A 17,497-nucleotide genomic window follows, 5' to 3' on the forward strand; every position below is an offset into this window, starting at 1 on the left:
AACCAGATAAAGATATTATAAGAAAGAAAACTATACACTAACATCCCTCATTAACATAGATGCAAAAATCCTCAACAAAATATTAGGAAATTGAATCAAACAATAAATATACCAAAAGGAAAATATTCATGACCAAATGGAGTTTATTCCGGGTATGCAGGATTGGTTTAACATTTGAAAATTAATCAATGTAATTCACCATATTAATGCCCTAAAAAAAGAAAAACCAGAAGAACATTTTAATAGACACAGAAAAAGCATTTAATTAAATCCAACATCCATTTGTGATAAAAACTCACAGCAAGTAGGAAAAGAACTTCCTCGATGTGACAAAGAGCATCTATAAAAATCCTACAGCTAATATCATACTTAATGGGGAAAGACGGAATGCTTGCCCCCTGAGAACAATGGCAAGACAAGGATGTCTGTTTACACCATTTATATTCAGCATTGTACTGGGGGGTTCTAGTCTGTCTGTTGGCCTCTCTATTTCAAACAAAGAAAAAGAAAGAAAGAGAGAAAGAGAGAAAAGGCATTCAGATTGGAAAGGAAGAACTAAAACTGTCTTTATTTGCAGATAATGTGGTCATCTGTTAGAAACCTCCGGCAGTCTAAACAATAAAGCTACTAGAATTAATAAATGAGTTTAGCAAGATTGCAGATTATAAGATCAATATAAAAAAATTAATTATTTTTCTACACACTAGCAACAAATAATCAGAAGATGAAATTAAAATGCCATTTATGATAACATCAAAATATATTAAATACTTATGGATAAATCTGACAAATGCTGTCAAAGGGTTGTACAATACAAACTACAAAACTGTTGAGAGAAATTACAGACGTAAATAAATGGAGAGACGTACCTTGGTCATGCGTTGGAAGACTATGTTGTGAAGATGTCATTTCTCCACAAATTAATCAATAGATGAAACCATCTCAATCGAAATCCCAGCAGGATTTTTAAAAATAGTAATTGATAGATTTATTCTAAGCTGAATCTAAACTTCATCTGGTAATGTAAGACCTAACCCTAGCCAAAGCAACTCTGAAAAACAAGAATAAAGTCCGTACGCTAACACTACTGGGTTTCATGGCTCATTTTGAAGCTGTAGTGATTAAAAGAGTGTGCCATTGGTAAAAAGAGAGACAAAATAAGTCAACAGAATAAAACAGAGAATCCAGAACACACCACACATACATATATGGAGTCCTGATTTTTGACAAAAGCACAAAGGCAATCCAGTGAAGAAAGTATTGTTTTTTCAACAAATGGGACTGGGAGAGTTAGATACCCATACGCAAAAAAATGAATTCTCATTTATATTGCACAACAAATACAAAATGCATCACAGACCCAGACATAAAACCTGAAACCAGAAAACTTCTAAAAGAACATACAGGAAGAGATCTTTATGAGTTTGGTTTAAGATTTCTTAATTAAGACACCATAGAAGAACAAGCTGATAAACTGGACTTCATCAAAATTAAACACTTTTCTTCCAAAAACAGTTTTAAGCCCCAGACTGGGAGAAAATATTCGCAAAACATGTATTTGAAAAAGAATTCGCATCCGGAAGGTAGAAAAATTCTCAAAGCTTAATAATAAAAAAAACAAACAACTCGATTGAAAATGGGCGAAATACTGGAGCATAACACTTCACCAAAGAAGACACATGGGTGGCAAATAAGTACACAAAAATCTGTTTGATGTCACTGTTTATTAGGAAAATGATGTTGAAAACCATGATGAGATACTACCACCCAACTATTAAAGTGGCAAAAATTATCAAGACTGACACCATCAAGTTGGAGAACCAGCCAACCCGCCAGCTTCCCCATTGGCTATCCCCCCATGGCAGAGCCCTGGGTATGAAGGAGGGGCAGGAAGTTGGATCTGGGGGTGTCTGAGGGCCCTTCCTGCCCTTCCTGGGTGGAGAGACAGATCAGGAGGCAGTGGGTCTGGGGTAGGGATGGAGGAAAGACTGAGGGAGATGAAGTGAGCCTGGGGAAGAAGGAGAAATGACTATTTTTCTAGGCCTATTCCAGCTCCAGACACATGGCGTAGGAGAAGGGAGTAGAGTTGGGGGTCAAACCCCCCCAGGCCTAGTATCTTTGCAGCAGAGTGGTCTCCACTGACACAGCTGCCTCATTTCCTCCTTTGTTAAAAGGGAAACTGCAAACCTGCTCCCTGGACACAGTGAGGCAGAAGCTGGCACCCTGGGTGACCACTCCATTTATTTCCAGGCCCAGAGGCCTGTCAAGTATTTATTCCTCCCTTTGCATTTCTACAGGGAGGAAGGGATTGTGAACATGCCTCAGGAGGAAGTGACATCTCCCAAAGTCAGCAATAACCCTATTCTCCCAGCATTTTGGGGCTCCCCCTCTACCCCAAGCTCTACCTTCCCCTCAGCAGAGCTGATCTGGGATGCGACAACTGCCGTCACAAGACACAAAGGGGCTTCTAGTACCCCACCAGCATCTTCCATGGTCCTCCCCTTAAGCCCTGAGGCTACCCCTCAACTGTGTTAAAGAGTGTGTCCCCTGATCCTCCAGTGGGGGAGGGAAGAAGAAACTCTTCCCTCCAAGACCACTTTTCCATCCCAATTACATTTGGGATACCATAAACCCAGCTGGACCAAGGCTGCTCTAGGGAGCCGGTGAGGGAAGGAGTTTAGAATGGCGCTGAAAAATATTGCTTTTCATGGTCACACATTGCTGCATTCTTCCGCTTTTGTGTTGTTTGTTTTTGTCTTTTTTAAAAAACAAGAAACAAGAATTATTTCTGTAATTGTCTTCAAGGTTAAAATATTATGACAGTTCCTTGATTGGGCTGCTGGGAGAATTAAATGAGATAAGGCTCTGGGGAACGTCAGTGTGGCTTTCAGGAACTTACTGACTGCACAAGAAAAAGGATGGCCATTCTGCCACCAGGCTCCTGTGCCTCAGTTGTCCACGGGGAGCTGTTTGGTCCCCTAAGCTTGTCACTCATCGAATCCTGGCTACTGGCAGCCTCCACATGACAGACTCTCCTCCGGGGTCTCCAGGGTGACTTTGCATCCTAATAGGCACTTACATCTCTGAGTGGAATTTTTTTTTAAAGATTTTATTGGGGAAGGGGAACAGGACCTTTATTGGGGAACAGTGTGTACTTCCAGGATTTTTTCCAAGTCAAGTTGTTGTCCTTTCAGTCTTAGTTGTGGAGGGCGCAGCTCAGCTCCAGGTCCAGTTGCCATTGCTAGTTGCAGGGGGCGCAACCCACCATCCCTTGCGGGAGTCGAACTGGCAACCTTGTGGTTGTGGGAATGTGCTCCAACCAACTGAGCCATCCGGGAGCTCAGCAGCAGCTCAGCTCAAAGTGCCGTGTTCAATCTTAGTTGCAGGGGGCAGAGCCCACCATCCCTTGCGGGACTTGAGGAATTGAACTGGCAACCTTGTGGTTGAGAGCCCACTGGCCCATGTGGGAATAGAACCAGCAACCCTCGGCATTAGGAGCACGGAGCTCCAACCTCCTGAGCCACCGGGCCGGGCCCTCTGAGTGGAATTTTCAGTCATGAAGAACTTTAGGGGTTCAATTCTTATTATAGGGTTTGACATCATCAGACCTGCCACGCTGTCTCCAACCAGAACTTGTACCCCACCATTCCAAGCCCACTACCTCAACAACATAAGTCTCAGACTGCTCCCCACCACTGCCCTCCCCAGTTTTTGTCTCCAGGGTCCTGTGCTGAAGGGGGGGTCTGTGTCCCCACCTTCGCTTTCTCAGCAGCACCCCGACCTGTTATAGTCACAAGATTGGGATCCAAGCGTAGCGCTGCCAGTGCAGGAAGTCAAGTGCCTTTGCTTTTGTAGTTTAGGCATCTATGATGTGAGAGAACAAAAAACACACCTCCTGGGACTGTCATGAAGACTCAGTGAAATAAATGCCAAGTAAAGATCCCTGAGATCACAGTAAATTGAAGAGCAGACAGCAGCCAGACGCCTGGGGTCCACAAAGCCCATCCTCCAGTGGTGTTGGATGGTGTGTCAGCACCATTCCCCAGGAAGTAGAAGTAGCTGTGAATCTGCCCAGCTCTGCAGCCCGGATATCTGTGAGAAGGGGGTGTTCCCCTAGCCAGGGGCGAGAGGTGGTGGGTTACCCAGGAAGTGAATGGAAGCAAACGCCCCCAGGGAAGGGTGGTCTTTGGTCACAGGGACTGCTCCCAGCTCTTCCTTTAAGAAGGGGAAGAACACAGAAGCACTTACTGGCACTTCAGACAAACAGAATTCACATTTCCCGCCCCCCTACCTGGTCGAGCTAGTTTGGAAATACCTGAGGATAGTGCTTGGGAAGGTTGGGGGAGGGTAGGACTGGAGGCCTGTGGAGCCCTGAGGCCTGGAGATTTGGGTATTAGGTGCCCTCCAGGGCCACTTGGGTGCTTCTTGCCCACCACACTTCCCCTTTGAGAGGGGCATGGGGGGGTAAGGGGGGAGGTCTTAATACCCAAATGACTGGCAGGGCTGCCTGGCAGCACTATGGGTAAGGTGCACTGAAGGCCCAGACCCCAAATTGTTAGGCAGATTGTGAGAAGCGATCCAGCTGGGTGGTGCCAAGGTTGCCGCGCACCGTGCCGCGGTGGGCCATGCATGGTCAGACATCGAGGTCCTGCCACCATTCATTGTGTTGTGGTTCCCTGGCTTCCCATCACTGGTTGTGCTCTGGTACCCACTGGCGACACTGTGACCTTGAACTGCCAGGTGCTGCGGTTCCCCACGCAGAACTCTGTGCTTCCTACATCCTAGCATCTGCTCTTTGTCATTCATTTGCTAAAAGGCTGGGGGTGGGGCATGGAAACTGCTGCAGGCCTTTGGCCAGAAACCAACGCTGATGGAGAGCCTGTCTCTGACCTCTGTGGTTTTCCCCAGGTTTGTACAGTCCAGCCCTCCCCATGCACTAGATGGACCCATTTGGGATTCTACAAACTGGAGACTAGAAGACTCATTTTCTAGGTCCATTGTGTTCAGTAAATGCCATGGCTCAATAAAGAACTATATACAAAGGTCTCTTTCTACAAAGAACTATATACAATTAAGTTCACGAAATTTCCACTGCGTAAATGCACGGTAAGAGTGCACAAGAGGAACTAGACAGCCTTAGGAGCCCCAAAGTCCCCCCAAATCTTAGATACACAGAGTGGAGTGTAGGAAGGGATACCACACAGGCCTCTCCCCAGGTATGAGGAAAGGACGATTCAGCCAGAATGACTTAGCCAGTGTCACTTCAGAAATCTGTGGATCCCACTCTGTGGGCCCCCAATAGGGAGAGCGCAGATGTGTACCTGCAGGGTCCTGGGCTGAACTACATAAATTTCAACATTTAACGGCCCCTTCAGCCTGCCTGGAGGGTCTCTGCTCCTTTAAGAGAAGACCCTCCTCTTGGTGGGGTGGGAAAGACCAAACCGCCAAAAGAATTACCATATTCCCAGATTACCAAACTTCCCTCCCGCTGCGCCCGAGCACTGGGAGGGGCCAAGCACCCCTGAAGAATGAGAACAGACCCACCCTTTGGTCAGAGAGTGCCACTTTCATTTTTTTAGTCTTGGGGACTATAGAATTAAGCTTAGGGATTTCTGACAAGGTTTGGCACACCTACAGGTTTCCCCCAAGACCACTGAGCCCAGGTGCAGGATGGGGTTGCGAGTGGCTGGAGAGTGAAATGGACTTTCATGCCTCAGTACCTAAACAGAGAGAAAATTTGCCGGCCTATAGGAGGTGACTTCTTGTGGGCCGCGGTTTGCCAGTGGCCTGCGGTTCGCCAGTGGCCCGCGGTTCGCCAGTGGCCCGCGGTTCGCCAGTGGCCCGAGGTTCGCCAGTGGCCCGCGGTCCGCCCGTAGCCCGCGGTCAATATCCCCCAGCACTGTAATCCTGCACACGTGCTGAGGTTCACCAGAGTTTCTTTGGCTTCTCTGCTCCACCCCGTCCAGACTGCGGTTTGTGTCCACGGTTCACCATGATTTGCCAGGTTTCACTGGCATTTGCTCAAATCTCTGATTCTTGAAGGGGTGTGTAACCATTCTCTAGGTCTGGGGTGCCAGTTTCCAGCCACCCCAAAATGTCTAGGGTTTGCACAGTGCACCTCCCGCCTGCGGTGAGGGGGCAAGAATAGTAACAACTGCAATGCCTCTCCAGGATGACTTTGGTAAATTTCATCCTTAAGGTAGCTTCTAAAAGCCTGTTGGGATGCCCTGTTTCTTTAAGAAGAGAAAACTCAAAAGGCAACTAAATTCCTGAGGAAGTTCCACACTCCCCTTACTGTTTTGCAAATGACTTTCTCTGCCCGAGGCGGACCCGCCCAAAGAGTGAGACCTTGGAGTCTTGGAGTCTTGGGGGCCAAGGAATTGGAGTTTGGGTTCTCTGGGGAAGCTTGGCACCACAGATTCCCCCAAGATCATTAGCTACTCCTTTAGGCAAAAAGAGCACAGTCTGCTGCTGGGCTGGGGTTCGCCCATTGCCCGTGGTCCGCCGGTGGCCCGAGGTCCGTGGTCCCATCATCCTGCAGCGTTGTGACTGCGACACCGGGTCTGCCGGAGCCCTGGCCTCCCAGTCCTTCTTTGCTTGGAGGCAGAACAGTTCACTGTGATTAACCACCAATCACCCTGGTTTGCGACTTTGTGGGTCTTCGTGATTCTCAGATCCACAGGTTCTCATGGCGAGGTAGCTACACAACTACACTAACCTCAGTGGGCCTGGGGCATTGTACACCTCTGGAGCATTTTCTAGAATTCTGCCATGGAAATTGCTCCAGACCTTCATCCTAACTTAGGAAAGTTGTTCAGTTGGGGGTCTCCCAAAGATCCTGTTCTCCTGCTGAAAGCCCATCTTTTCCCCCTTATAGTTTGTGTGATCCTGGCACCTGGCTGGTGAGTGATGAGCTAGTTTGGGATTCTCTTAAACTGGAGGGCTGAAGATCCCTTTCCTTTCCTAGCATTGTTGTATTAAATAAATGAAACAAATACCATGCATAGTTGCTGAAAACACTATGAATTGTATGAGTGTTCCAGTACTACCCCCCTCAGGGAACTCAAAATCCCTTATCCACAGGAGGGGTGTGGGTAATCACGCTGGCTTTTCCGCACATCTGGGAAGGCAGCATTACCAGAATGGCTTTGCTAGGGCTGCTCCCAAAGGTCTTGTGTCTGCTCTATTGCCCTCCTGTGTGGGGTGAAGGATAGGAGAGGAGCAGCAACTGACTTCCCTGTCAAGATGAACTCGAAATTCCAACCTCAGAGATATTCCTCACAGCCTGCCTGGCGATGCCCTGTTCCTTTAAGAAGAGAAAGACTGGCTAGACTCCTCTCCAGAACTCTGGGGGTGGGGCTGCCCCCCACCTGGCCCTGCAGTTTTGCAAATGGCTCTCCCACTGGGGGCTGGCCTGATCTGTTGTTCTGAAACCTAGGGTCCTTATGACTTTGATTAAATTTGATTAAATTTAGCTTTAAATCCTAGCTCTAGAAATATCCCTCAGAGATCTAACCTTTTCCCCGGATAATCAGCAGTCCCCGAGGCAGCCTAAGACAGAAGCTCGGACCATGATCACATGGTTGGGACCTTTAGTAGGATAAAGATAACATCTTGACCTAAGTTATGTTTCAGCTCCTGAGCCCTAAGGTGGAACGACCCCCTGGATACTTTCCCATGAGACCAGACAGAAGGACGCCGGAGCAGACCTCAGAACTGTCCTCAAGATCTGAAGAAATGATTTATTACCCTTACTTCACCTCTGACCAATCAGCTCCTTGCACGACCCCAAACCCCTAAGCGACGGTGTCTTGTGACTTAGCCCTATAGAATCTGTACCCTACACGCCATCAGGAAGTATGGGCTTTTAAGCATGAGCTTTCTGTTCTCCCGGATGGCACCATTCATAATAAAATAGCCAAGATTTCTGCACTGCAATTCTCGGTGTTTAGCTTTTGACTCTGCTAGAGTTGGTGGACGAACTCTTTCTGTTTGAGAACAGTTCCAAGAATGAGATGTGGGACACCCTGTGCTTTTAAGCCTGGGATCTGAGTTATTAAGTTTTGGGGTCCGCAAAAGTTTGGCATCTGTAGCTCCATCCTTTGAGCAAGGAGAGCGCAACCCTGCTGTGCTGAGGGTGGGCTGCGGGCAGCGTGGGGGCCAGAGTGATATTCACGGCCCAGACTGAAATCAGAGATTACCAGGAGTATGAAGGTCTGGGAGAGGACACTGCAATTGCCGGGCTAGGATCCGCCGTTGCCCGCGGTCCGCCAGTTGCCCATGGTCCACCAGCTGCCCGCAGCCCACCAGTTGCCCACGGTTCGCCGGTTGCCCGCGGTCCGCCAGTTGCCCGCGGTCTGCCAGTTGCCCGCGGTCTGCTATGCCATAATCCTCCAGCTCTGTAATTGGCCACACTAATCTACCCTAACCCCCTGGATTCCTTGATGCGTTCCCCTGCAACACAGTTCACTGTGATTCACCACAATTCGCCATGGTTTGTGATTTCATGGGTCTCCACGATTCTCAGTTTCGAGGGTTATCTGCGGATCTACGGTCCTTCCTTCGGCAACTTGGTGCAAGACTCAAGTATTTGCTGAAAGGCTGCGGCAAAATTGCTCCAGGCCCTTGTCCTGCACCTCCCCCATCTGAAACTCTGAATTTCAAGAGGAATTGATACTTGACTCTTAGTCGACCCTCCCCCAAGGCTCTTGGTTACCAGTGAATCACTAGTCCGAGGTGGGGGATGGTGGAGTCAGATGGCTGCTCAGCCTCCTCTCCCAGTCCCAGGCAGACTTCAGCCTTCTGGGCTGTCTGGGCAGAGATGGTGGGGTCCTGGGGGTCCTGGCAGTGCTTGGTTGAATACAGTGCTAAGCTGGGTACGTTACTCTTGAAAGCACAAGCCTGAGCTGTGTCATGTGCCACAGCCAGCCTCATTCTCATCCCAACACATGTGAGTAGGCACACACTCGTGTACATCCGTGCATGCTGATGCATGCACACCCTCACACACACTTCTGTCTGGGCCAGCTCCACCCCCATGAGATGGATCTTGACTGTTTCCTAGACCCAAAGCTGCAGGGTCTCAAGCCTTGTGTTATTCTCAGGGGGTGCAATTCTTGTTCCCCACACTGAGCAGAGCCACCCTGGGTCCTGCTTTTCTAGAAGGGAAGTGAACAAGCCTGTCAGGAGACAGAGGAGTTGCTGAGAGGGAAGAAGGGTTTACTGGGAAGAGGTTTTGTACCCCCTAAAATCCTTGTCTCACTGGGTTGAAGCTACTCTCATGACAGTTGTGTCTCTTCCAGTGGAGCAGTCACACCTTGAAGAATTCTCTGCCCATGCCTTGTCCCTCTACGCAGGGCTCTCTGCTGTCTCAGTTGTCACCCAACTTGACAGACCTCTTGTCCTAAGCCTGAAACAAGCACAGGAAGTCCTCCAGTCAGCCCTATGGTGCCCTTTTCCTTTGGACTTTTGACCATTGACATTGACTAGTGATGCCAGGGAGCCTCTAACACAGGACCCAGCATGATGGGCCCTGACCTTCACACGCGATTCCCAGACCCTGGCTGCCAGGCTCCTTGTCCCCCCACATCTCAAGCCAGCAGCTTCCTTGGGAAAACGAGGAGAAAGGCTTGGTGTCTACTGAATGGCCCTCATCTTAGTGTTACCAAGTCAGAGCTTGGGATTGGGGCAAGTCTCTGGGCTTCTGGGAACCCCAGCTGAGGATTTTGTAAAAGTGAAGAAGGGAAGCCCTGTTGGCAGGATTTGGGGGTAAAAACAAGAACACAGCACCATACTGCGATCATCGAAGTCACGATAAATTGTAAGAGGAGGCCTGAATGGTACCCTGGGAACCCCCAAAGAGCCCTCCTCACAGTGGTGTCCCATGGGGTGCCAACCCCTTCCCACGTCCCCAGGAGGCAGCATGAAGGATCTGTGGACTCCTTCTCCCAGCCTAGAGCAAGTGCTGGTGTGACAGCCCAGAAAGGGGAACAGAATGAGCTTCCTCAGGGGAGGGGGTCTTTGGTCCAGGCTGCTTCCAGCTGGGCTTGCTCTGTTCCTTTAAGAAGGGGACGAACTCGCCAGCCCGGAGTTTTCAGGCCCCCAGCCTGGTCTTGCTAGTTTGCAAATGACTGTGTCTGCACTGGGGGAGGGGTGAGGCTGAAGGCTGCCCATCCCCCTCTCCTGCTCAGCCCTGAGGACCGAGGAATGAGTTTCAGGGTCTGTGAGTCTCAAAGGAGGTGTGGCACCTGCAGATTCACCCTGAGACTGCCCGAAGCCTCTTGGGTGCTTCTTGCTAGCCACGCTTATCCTTTGAGCAAATGGAAAGGGGACTTTGAAATGTGCAAATGTGCGCCTGGGCTGCTTGGCATGTTTGAAAATGGGACAGTTTACATGGTCTAGGCTCCAAATCAGCAATTTCAAACCGTTTGTGGGGCTGTGAGATCAGGTCCTTGGCTGGTGCACCATGGCTCGCCGCGCTGTGGCCCAGCAGGCTCACCGTCGCTGCCCACAGTCCCACAGCTGGCGGTGCGTGGGCACCTGCGGTACTCAACCTGGGGCTTTGTGTAAGACACGATGGCTGACACGGATCCACAGCATGGGGGACCACCAGGTGCATGGGGCTGGGGCTCTCCATGGCTCCCTCAATGTGACAGGCACCTTACAGCGGCTTGGTCTGTGTTCCCAGGGCAACGTCATACCCCTCCTGGTATTTGCTGAAGAGTTGGGGTAGAAACTGCCACAGGCCTTTCTCCCAAGTTAGGGAAACTGAGAGGCTCTCTCTAGAAGGTCAACTCAAACTGATTTCTGCATGGAGCTCCGGACACCACAGTGGCGGCCAGCCATGTGCAGTGATGCCCCCCTTCCATACCAAGTAAGGAGGCCATATGAGCTTATGCCACCTGAAGGGGGAGATACAAATAAGTCCCCAACTGGAAGGTTGTACCCAGATAATTCCCCAGCCTCCTGTGGGGATCTGTCCCCCGTGTGGCCAAGAGCTCAGTTCAGTGTTCCTGAACGTTTGCATGTTCCCTGCCCTCCCAGTGGGCCAGGGGGATGGGTGACATGTGAGTGTAATGCAACAAGGAGAAGTGGTTCCTAGCACAAACCCTAGGCCTGCTTCTCATATGCTGTAGCTCTGTGCCTCAGTTTCCTCATCTGTAAACAGGCATGATAAAGTACACACCTCCTGAGTGAAGATTAAATGAGCTATTCATAGGTACAAAAAGCCCTTAGATCCCTGCCTGGCATGGAGCAAACTCACAGCCAGCATTGTTGTCAGTCTGGCTGGCAGTGCTATGGCAGTGCCCTGCATCTTCCGGCACCGTGCAGCCATTTCTGCGGGAGTCATTTCTAGAGGAAATGGCTGGGCTGGGACTCATGTGCATGGAAAGGTTTGGTCCGTTGCTGCCAGAATGTCCTCCAGAAAGTTGTGCCTCTGTAGACAGCAAGCACAGTATAACATTGTTGAGAGACAGAAGATGTATTATAGAATTGCACATTTGAAAGCTATGTAATTTTACTAACCATTGTTACCCCAAAAAATTTAATAATAAAAAAAAATTGATGAGAGTGCCTGTGTGGTGGGGAATGTAGTTATCTTTAAAAACAAACAAAAGTCCTGCAGGGAGATTTTGATGGGGTCCAAATCAAATGTTACTTTACCTTTTACAGAACACCCTGTGGGGTCTTGCTGGCCTCTGGGACCCAGAGTCCCATGGGTCTGCAGGATGGGGCGCTGGATAGTCACAAAGGTGAACCCGGCTGAATGAGCGTCTAAAGCAGACAGCCTGAGCACTGTCTTGCTGGGGGCAAGTGAATCTTGGCTCAGAGTGGGAGGAACGAGATGGGAATTTTTCACTCTATTGAGAGGAAATGTGTGAAATCCGGATCTAGGGGAACATAGCTCTGCATCTCTACTCCGCTCTGCATGGACTTCCACTTGGGGGGCCTGCCGGGGGGCCTGATCCCAGGTTCCTGGTTCCGAGACCCTCTAGACTTGACTCAAGGGGCTCCTGGGACAGATGCTGAAGTCCTTTATATCTTACTTCTGCCTCACGTTGCCCCCACCAGTGTTCAAAATGCAGGCATAGCGTTGCCTTTAACATGTGGGAACGTGGCAGCTTCTGCAGAGCGCCCAGCCCCCTTTTCCCAGCCCTGCTGTGAGGCCCGCCCAGAACTCTCCCTGAGAGGCCGCAGTGTGAGTTTCCTCCTGTCTATGCATCCAGCACAGACCCTCACAGATTTCTTGGGCGGAGGGGCACAGTCTTTTTGGCTGCCTTTCTGGACCCTAACTCGGGCTCTTAATTCACAACAACATCATAAACACAGACAACAGAATGGTGGTTACAAGAGGGGGAGGGATTGCAGGGAGGACGAAGTGGGTGAAGGGGGTCAAACATATGGTAACGGAAGGAAACAAGACTTTGAGTGGTGAGTGCCCTAAAAAGTATACAGATGTTGCATTATCATGTATGCCTGAAACTTTTTTAAAAAACTTGTATTTATTTAAGTGTGTTTTTCCAGGACCCATCAGCTCTGAGTTACAAAGTTGTTTCAATCTAGTTGTGGAGGGTGCATGCAGCTCACAGTGGCCCTTGAGAGGATCGAACCGGCAACCTTGTTGTTAATAGCACCAGAGCACCTGGCCTCTAACTAACTGAACTAACAGGCCGCTCCCTAAAATGTATATAATGTTACTAACCAATGTTACCTCCAATAAATTAAATTAAAGACACATAAATGAATAAAATATTAAAAAGAATGTGCAAGGACTCTGGGGAGCCCAGCCCGTGTTGTCCACTGGGTGGCACGTGGCACACACAGGGGCAGCGTGTCCCCCAGGCTCCCACACACCTGTTCTGTCTTCTGTGCTTTATTCATTTGAGGATTTTTTTTGAGTTTTTGTTCTCCATTGAGCACTACTTCATGTACAAAATGAACCCAATAAAGATATGTTTTTTCTGAGACTGCAGTGGCTGGGATGCCGGAAACGGAAGGGGCTTCTCTCAGGAGTTAGAGCCTGACTTCTGGCCCCCTTATTGGTCCACATTTCTTCAGCTGTGGCCCTTCCCAGGTGGTACTGGTTAGCACGTCCTTCAGACAAGGTCCTGGGATGGAGCCTTTCCGTTCCACGTGGACGCTCTTCCCCGTGGAAACCCCTCCCAGAGAGGTGCCTGGGGTGGGCTTGCCAGTCCCTTTGATCCCTCTGCCCCCTCCCCTTATCTTCCTCTCTCTACCTCCCGCCCCCTCCCTCACCCGCTTCCTTTCCAGCCTGGTGGGAAAGGCAGCTTACATAAGGCCTCCAGCCACTTCCTGAATCTCTCAGCCCAGCTCCATTCGGGTTTCCCCAAATTAGGGCCCTGATTTGGGGTGCGGAAACCAGCCATAGGTCCTGGCCTGGGTCTGGGCCAGCTGCTTAGGGCGTGTGTAAGGGCCCATGCGAGTCTCCAAAGCAGAGGGCCACGATATACACTGAAATCTTTCAGGGGCAGTTCAGGCTGGGCAGCCAGACAGTTTTGCTTGGATCTTTGGGGCTGCCACGTGGCCATATGTTCAACTCTCTGAGATGTCTGTGCTCCGAGCCAGCCAGTGACTTAGAGCCCAAAGCAGGATCTGAAGGACTTCTCCTGCGGGAGGCCCCTCAGAGTAAACACTGAGATTTCTGGGAAACGTACCTACAGCCAGACTGTCGGGAAAGGACGTGGGCCCAGAATTCCTGATACTCAGAGTCGGGCGGGCGAGAGGTGCCAGCTTTCCATGGCATCCCAGCCCCCATTTAGGTGGCTTTTCTAGTTCAATGACAATTCACGACTTGTTGATTCCTCCCCCAGGGGGGTGGAGGGCACTCACTTGCTTACAGGGCCTGAGCCGAGCATGCTGTCCACTCGAGATGGAAACAGAGGCAGCTAGAGCCCAGCCTGGCACATAGTAGGTGTGCAGCTCAGCTCCCTTAACTCCAAGAGGCAGGGAGCTTGTCCTGCTACTTGTCGTCTTATCCCTAACACCTGAAACAGTTCCAGTCCTAGGCACCCAGTGTTTCTTGAACTGAATGGACAAATGCATGAATAAAACTATCTGGAATTAACTTTTTAAAGTCGACAAAACTCAGGCAAAAAGTGCAAAATCTCAGCTGATGTATTTTGGGGGCAGCCAGTTCTGAGTGTGTCTGGTCTGGCGGTGCCACCTACTAGGTGACTGGTTCAAATAGAGCCTCCACCTTCAGCCGTGGACAGTGACCCTGAGGGTCCTTCTGAGTAATACAGGCTGTCTTGTTCTGTGTTCAGAACAAAGCTGTGGCTTGAGTATTATTTTCATATTTTTGCAGGGAGCAAACGGAAGGCTCAGTGACTCGAGTGAGGAGAGCAGGACCCTTGTCAAAGGGCTGGGGTCCCAGAGGCCTTCCCAATGCCCTCCATCCCAAACAGGTCATGAAAGCAGAGGTGTCTTTAGGTTGAGAGCCAGTGGAAGCAGGTAGGCCCTGGAGAAGCAGCTTCAGTTTGCTTTTTTTAAATCATCAAATGTGCGAGGGCAACTCCGTTTACCTAAAGACAGGCTCATCCCTTCTGCAAACACCTAAAGGGTATGTTGAACATTTCTGCCTGTGTCTCGGAGGGTGAAGCATTTGCAGAGCATAAGCCCAAGCAAGTGGGTAGACACTGGTGAGGCCCCACGACCCACGGTGACTGAGCCCTCTGGTGACCTGCGGTGTTCTGAAATGACCCGCTGTGACCTGTGGTCACTCCCAGTGACCCAGGTGGTGAAGCTACCCAAAATGGGGAGGGGCGAATGGGAAATGAAGCTTTTTGGTGGGTTGAGGCTGCAAGACATGTCTGCATACTGGCCCTAGAAAGGGCATGCAGCAGGCCGGCCTGCGGGCACCTGGCCATGGCCCCTTAGGGCCGAGAGGCTCACAGCTCTCCTCTGCCAGACCTGGAGCTGTTCCTCCTTAATCAGGCAGCTGGGGCAAAGGTTTCACGCTCTGCATTCCTGTAGCAAGGGTGGCAGTGTTAGAACTGCTCTCCCTGGGGAAGCACAGCTGTCTGGCCGAAACAGGAGGATGCCACCTTTGTTACTGAGCATCTACTGGGTACCCAGGCTCTGCTGCGAGAGCTTCACACACATTACTTCAGTTAACCTTCTCAACAACCCTGGAAGGCAGGTATTAGTATCATCCCATTTTACAGATGAGGAAACTGAGGTACAAAGAGGCATAAGGAACTTGCCCAAAGTCAAGCTGCTAGTAAGTGGTGGTATCGGAATTCCAACCAGGGACTGATGTCAGAGCCCACGTTCTCACCCACCTCGCTGGCTGCCTCCTCGCCAGGCAGCAGAGTGGCTTGTGGCCTACCAGGTTCGGAGAAGAGGGAGGAGGCAGGCCCAGCGTTCTGGGAGTACTTTTATCTGGCAGATCCGTTTCCCACTGAGCTTGCAAACTGCATCTCAGACCCCAGACTCTGAGACAGGACGTCTTACCAAGGAAGAGAGTTGGCCTTTGTCGGCAGTGGGTACGGAGGATACTGGGGTGGATGGCTGTGCTGGGGGCCATCCTAGTTCACAGAGATCCGACGTGGCTCAGCAAAGAGGCTGCAAGTGGGAGGCTTGCTTCTCTTTTCTCTCTGACCGATTATGGGGACTGGAAGAGCCCATTCCCCAAACTGTGGGGTTCAGCAGCCTAGCTCTCAGACATTTTGGAGACAGCAGTGTTCAACGCTGTCCCAGACACATGAGAAGGGCACCTACGTGTCAGTGGTAGGGTAACAGGGTGCCTTTGCTTGACGTAGCAAAGTTTATTGGCTTTATACGTATACATATATGTACATATGTGTATATATTTAAATTATATATTAAAATAAATTTATGCTTCTTATAAAATGAATGAAAACAACATAGAAAAGGAGAGCGTCTCTTCACCCACCTTCCAAGTCACATAGCTGGGGACACATGGCGAATACAGCACACGATTTTTCTCCCCATTTAATCTTCTCATCTGAAGGAGGCGTTTAATCTCCATTCTGAAAATCATGAAAATGAGGTTCAGAGAGGTTAAACAACTAACCCAAAGCCACACGCGTAGCTTTCAGGTCTGATTTCAGGGCCCAAACCCTCAACCACCAGGCAGGACTGCGGGTCTATCAGAGAGCTGAGGCAGAAAGCCAGTAATCCGCACTGTGATTTCACCATGTCATCTCCCTGACTCAGGTGCCAGGTAGTATTACAAGTGTTACCAACTCAAGGCAGCACGGGCTACCTGCTTACATGTCATGCTTTACCCTCGGTTGGTTTCTCATTTCATTTCATCCCCAGGATGGCACTAGGTGGTAGGACAAATAATCCCATCTCTCAGTGAAGAGCCCCCGGAAAGTCCCTGCCAAGCCTCTCATTTACAGATGAACTTCTGAGCTATTCTCTGGGGCAGGAGTTATATGAGCATGGTTACTTCTGGCTTTTTGGTGAAAGCTGAGGGGCTGGGAGTTCCTATGTTTGTTGGTGTCCTCCCCTGGCCATAGACTGTGACATGGACCTTGCAAACTTAGAGTCAATGAGGGAGGGAGAACAGTTTGCCCCCTGGAGCCTACCCATAGCCTCTTTGTGCACCGGGCCTCTAACTGCAGAAATCCTGGGCTCGCTTGACTTTCCACTAGTGAGCTGGTGGCTTCTGGGTGAGTGTTGAGACACAGCAATCACCCGGGAGGCCCACTGTGGGCTCTGGAAGGATCCAGACCTCGAATGTTTAAACTGAAAGCGTGTCCGGAATTGGCTCCCTTCCCTTTGCCGTTAAGAAGACAGGTCCCTGCTATAGTCCTCACTGAAATCTAGTACAAATGACTTCTCTTGGAGCCTCTTGGGTGGGGTGGCAGTTTTTCAACTGTCAGCAATCTTTTAGTTAAAAAAAAAAAAAAAAAAGCAAACTTTCCAGTCTTGTTCTACCTGGAATACATTTTCTCCTCTGGGGCCCCTCCCCAGGCCTCTGCTTCTCTGTCAACACTGTAAAGCCAGCCCCCTCCCTAGCCGCAGGCAGTTGAATGAAGCAGTTCTTTGCTCCACCGAAGGAGATATTTCCATGGAGTTGGGCCAAGAAAACCCCTTGCTTGAATCTGGAGCTGGCCCATACCCAAAGCCAGGGGGGCCGGTGGGGGCAGGGTGGGACGACGTGGCCACGTTTTCCTAGTGTCAGGATGTGACTTCTAAAACCCAACCCGGGATGGTGGCCTGCTTCGCCAAGACCCCATTCTTGGCGTGCCTTATACCCTAGTAACTGGGTTTCTCTAGGCCCCTCCTGTAGGAATGAAACCAATAAAGTTCATTTTTTTGGTTGTTGTTCCCAGCTAGGAATTTGTTCACCTCTGTGGCAGGTTCAAGACAGCGCTTCCAGAAGTGGGGCTAGGCTGTGAGGCTGCCTCTGGCCCACCCCATGCTTGAATGCCTCTGTTGGGGACGGTGCCTTGAGCTGCTCAAGAGGGGCGTCCTGAGCCTCTTGATTTTTATTTTCTCATTA

Source organism: Rhinolophus sinicus, chromosome 3 (assembly GCF_057876585.1).
Source record: "Rhinolophus sinicus isolate RSI-liver-muscle chromosome 3, RSI-T2T, whole genome shotgun sequence".
Lineage (NCBI taxonomy): Eukaryota > Metazoa > Chordata > Mammalia > Chiroptera > Rhinolophidae > Rhinolophus > Rhinolophus sinicus.